Source organism: Lepisosteus platostomus, unplaced genomic scaffold (genome assembly GCF_059453375.1).
Source record: "Lepisosteus platostomus isolate fLepPlt1 unplaced genomic scaffold, fLepPlt1.hap1 Scaffold_115_H1, whole genome shotgun sequence".
Taxonomy (NCBI): domain Eukaryota; kingdom Metazoa; phylum Chordata; class Actinopteri; order Semionotiformes; family Lepisosteidae; genus Lepisosteus; species Lepisosteus platostomus.
Window position 1 is genome coordinate 128,123 of NW_028291496.1, and position 4,997 is coordinate 133,119.

General features: G+C 47.4%; 1 non-coding gene across 1 annotated transcript; it reads left to right on the forward strand.

Annotated features, from left to right (window-relative positions):
• The first annotated feature begins 4,456 nt into the window (after positions 1–4,456).
• trnas-aga (transfer RNA serine (anticodon AGA)) lies at positions 4,457–4,538 on the forward strand. Its single transcript has one exon. It is a non-coding gene; the product is annotated as a tRNA-Ser (tRNA).
• The last annotated feature ends 459 nt before the right edge of the window (positions 4,539–4,997 follow it).

A 4,997-nucleotide genomic window follows, 5' to 3' on the forward strand; every position in this document is an offset into this window, starting at 1 on the left:
CCGATAGAGGGATTCCTCAATCAGGAAGTGTGCAGGGTGGACCTGAACAGTGAGAATGGAGTAACAATCCCAGATCCCTCAGGTGCTCCAGATAACCACTAAGCCAAGGGTCAGGCATGCTCCACCGCTGCACCACCCCCTGCAGGGTTCCTAGAGCACAGGCATGAACAAATCGAAAAAGCAGATGTCCTGGAAATGGAGGAGCAGCATCAGCAGCTGCGTCAGATCTCCTCAGATTTCCAGGATGTTGGTGCCCAAGATGCCACATGGCATACTGAGAAAGAGACCATGTACATGCTGCGCCAGCTTAGAAAGGGGACAGTCACTCAGAAGGAGATGACTGGGATCAGCCACCCGAAAAGACTTTTGGGAGGACTGATTGCTGCCGCCACTGTTGTGTGTTTGCTATTTCTGGTAGGTTTGTGTGCTACTGGCACTCTCACCCTGACTGCCCCAAGAAGGCAGGTGTCAGAGGTGCCAGAGGGTAGTGACAGACTGTATCAACAGCAGCAAAAGTTGGAAAGCTTAGGGAAAACCCTACAGGCAACTTCCTATGCAACAGGGTTGAATCTTATCCCCCACCTAGTGGACATGATTGTTGGTGTTATACAGTGGGTTTATGCTTGTGTGCAACAGGCCAGAATGTTGACACAAGACCTGTTAAGGGAGCTTAGTGCCACTGTAGCCAGTCTAGCCATAGCACAAATCCTAACCCACTTGATTTCACTCTTCTCAGTAGAGGAGTATGTGACATTAAACCCATTGCTCATAGCTCACCCAGAAGGCAATCCAAGATTGAATTCGGTTCCAAATCTTGAGATGGGTATGGCTACCAAAGCTATCCATTGGCTGTGTCTAACTGATCCACCAATGAAGGGTGTAAAGCTACTAACGAGCAGAGGGAGGTTAATGAACCCCATGAAGAGCAGGTGGGAAGTAAATGGCTGGTCAGCACACCACATTTAACTGTCACTATAACTTGTGACAGGCATGATACAGCTACCACAATGCAGCTACCTAACCAACAGTTTCCTGCAAGTTCCCAAGGAGGCCATAGTACAGCATGGTAACTTAACACTGTACGGTCTGCAACCAGACAACATAAGACCAAACTTGAGGTCGTGGATGCCTTCAGGTGCCACACTATTGAATTGGATAGAAATCCAAGAAACAGTAAGCCCTGAAGATGTACAGGTAGTTAGTTTGCTTTAATGGAACAAACCTCCAAACCACCCTGGCAGGTGCCCAACACAGGTGTCATGGTTCATCAGGGGGGCTGGGAACAGGAACCGGTGTTATTGTAACACTGGTGCTGGGAAGCTGGATCATGACTGACAATGTACTCTGAATGCTGTACTCTTACATCAAGATGTACTCCGGGTAGCACGAATGAGTCAAAGGTAGCATTTCAAAAGAAAGGAAGTTACCTCTTCCCCAAATATCTGCCTACAGAGGTATCAGATACTGACAGTGAACTTCCTGATTTGTAATGCCTAGACTGAGATGATGTCTCCTACCTTGTTTATACATACTCCAGATGTTATTCATCCTGTTTGTTCCCAATGCTGGTTCCGGTATGAATTCTCGAGGAGTAATGTGGACATTTAAGGTTAATGTTCTAATGACAAGGGACATCACTTAACTCTGTTTTGTTTTGAAGGCAACAACGCCTCAGGACCTCGTGACCTTCAAAAAGGGGGGATATGTAGAGGCAATGCTTGTTAATAAGACAGAATTAAGTGTTGCTGTGCTTTCCCAAATGAGGCCCCATCTCTCTCTTCATCTCTGTGGCTGCACCACAGAGAAACTATTCATGCAGGCTGATTTAAAGATGTTTTCTTTTGATAAGGGACAGCTCCCAAATGGGGATGCACTTAGCTGAGCCTGGCTATCATGATCAATGGTCATCCATTGGCGCCTATCTGTCTAGGGAGTGCCAGATGGACATCTGGATTGCATTCCTAGGTGTCAGGAGTAAGTGACTCATATCTCACCTTGATCAACCAGTCAGGGATTGGTAGGGCCATGTAACCCATGTGGGACTCTGATGCCCATTAAACTTTCAGCCAATGACAAGCTGAAGTTCCTCCAGGTAAAAACAGGCAACAGAGAGCCTGGAGAAGGAGAACTAGTAGGACTATTCCAGTAGGAGAATTCTAAGGAGAATTCCAGGGGTGCAAGACAAATCCATGGCAGGACGGCCCAGGAGCAGAAGGCTCCCAAGGGCAGGACATTCTCACAGCGCGCCTCTTGACCATCCTGAGACTCAGCCCGGACAACCACGGAACGGCCAGTGCGTCTGAGTGCCAGTACTTTCCTCTGTTCTAAAAGTCGAGAGCGGAGGTTGCCACGAGTAACCAGAGGATCCACCCGAGGTTAGCATCAGCAGCAAACCTCGTGAACAGGTCAGAACTGTGGACAGCTGAATCACTATTCAGAACAAGCGCTTCATCAGGAACGAATCGGTCCTCTTCCTGACCTGCTGGGACCCACAGTCATCTTTTCTCCTGTGCACAAACTTTGCTAGTTAAAGCCAACACTAACTAGCCGGTCAGTGAGCATCAGCAGCGCACCGTCGCAAGCAGCACAGCACAGCCTGGCACCTAGCCAGAGAGTGCGGATTGGACAGCAACAGCCTGCAACTGTTCCTTTGTGCCCACAGGAGATCTGAATCCCGAGAGATTGGATGAGTATTCAACTTCACTGCATTACAGCTCGAGAATTCCATTGTTATCCCAACCAGTTGATATCAGTTTAATTCCTAAGAGTTATGTACTTGTTTTGAGTATCTAATGTAGAAGTTGTAATCAAGTTCAATTATGAAACGGTCTAGATGAATGATATACTGAACGTATGTCCTCTTGATATATGTAACTCTTTGTAACTGAATGAATATATACCTTTTGTATTCTGATAACCCTCTCGATAAGATCTGTTAGGTTTACATGCATATTCTATGTATTAATAAATGTATCCTCGTGTATTAGTACCTGTGTGTGTGCGTTGTTTGAGTTATATCGCATAGTTGGATTCTAAAGCCATTAAAATAATTATTTTTGTGACTTACACAAAAATAATTTTTGGCTACAATTAATAATTGTCCCCGTAAATGCCCAAACTCTACAGAACTGGTGCCTCGTGAGAGCACACTACACCAGCTTCCGCGGGCTTGCAATACAATCGGCGAAAGCGAAAGCGAGAGCAAGGTGTTTAAAGACAGATTTTGTCGTGGTGACATCATGGTAGAAAGAAACGAACTTGTTACGTCTCAACAGAAACGCTCTTTAGCTCTTTCGGCTTTATGCAGAGAACAGCGTCTGTCGAGATCACTTTTGAGTCAGCGGGAAACGCCCTGTGCTGTCAGTTTGATTTCATATTGCTCGTAGCGGCGCCCGGCTTTTGTCTGTCAAACGTTAGGTTGCGCTCCTTCATGCTGCATCGTCGGCATGAGTGGAGCTTTTTAAACGTCTGTACTTACTGCGCCCCATAAGAAATCGTTTGTCCCCGTTCAAAAGAGATTGTGCGATGTCCTGCAGGGTTCGCAAAGCAAACCTTTGACAGTTTGAAAAGAGGAATTTATTCTGCTTCCTGTGCGTGCAGTAGTTACAAAGTTGAACGTCTTTACACGATCTGCTGCAGTTTTCAGTGGGCGGGCTTTGTCAGATGGCTTGGAAAAACGCACTGTGTTTCGGCTCGGGAAACATCATGAGCAGCTATACTGTGTATAGCTGACTTTTAACGCATACAGAATTCATTAGAAATCATTGATTTCTCCAATTAACAAGGGTCCCTTAAAGGATGAGTCAAAGTAACGTTTAATCGGATTAGTTTCCTTAGAGCTGGTTCAGAGTTTGCTCAAGAGTGTACCTTTCACAGATGCGCAAAGAAGAATGTTGGGGGTGCACGCTTCAAGGCGCCTTACAGCTATAGGGAGCGATTCGAGATGATTCGTGGCGTGTGCTCGTTCCCATATACCGTACGCCCCGGGGTGCAGTGCTAAGATGACGTACAATACCGCTTGGGCGCGTAACGGCGTTATATGCAAGTGCGGGACGTGAGGGTTTTCGTTTGTTCGTTTTGTTTTGCTCTGCTTTGCTTTGTTTTGCTTTCCATCGCGTTGGTAAGAGCGTAAATAAAAAGGCGATTCCTGCGTCTACCACTAATGTAAGAGCTATTTCAAGTGCGACGTGGTGCGGCTTTTCAAATGCTTGTGGGCATTTCTCTGTTGTTGATTCTTTTTTTGTGTGTAACAAAGTGGCATTTTCATGTCCGGACGGGGAGACTTTATCATTCCGACATGAAGCCACCCTTAAGTCCTCTGAGGCGTGTCTGTCTGCAAGGCTTGTATTTTGGAAATGTTTTTTTGAAACGGAGAACGACTTTGAAATAGGCTTCCGCCGGCGCCTCGCGATCCAGGTAAGATTGTATCAAAAACGCAGCCGCGGCGGGGCTTGCTGTAGTCGTGGCCGAGTGGTTAAGGCGATGGACTAGAAATCAATTGGGGTCTCCCCGCGCAGGTTCGAATCCTGCCGACTACGTTGTCCACCTCCTGTCGTTGTGTTCCGGCGCAAGCAAAGAAACGTGCCTCTTTGCTGTTCCTGGTGGTTTTAAAACGCCAAATCGCTTGTACCCGCTGCCTTGGAAATAAATTCTTCAGCGTCTGCGAATGGCATTTTGCAGCTGGAAGCAGATGTCGACGCTTTTTGCACAGAGCACCAAAAAAGCGTCTTTTTTGAAGGCCCAGGCACTGAGCATTGGTGGTTCAGTGGTCGAATTCTTGCCTGCCCCGCTGGAGGCTCGGGTTCGATTCCCGGCCAATGCAGTGGCTTTTGCAGCGAGCGGCTCCATCACTTGCATCCCCTTGCAACTCGCAACTGAAAACCCACTGAAGCTAAGCAGGTGTGAGCCAGGTCAGTACCCGGATGAGGGTGAGCTACAGGGAAAAACAAAGCTTCCAGCTGGAAGCGGTGTTAATGGTGCCGGCGGGGGGGCGCTCA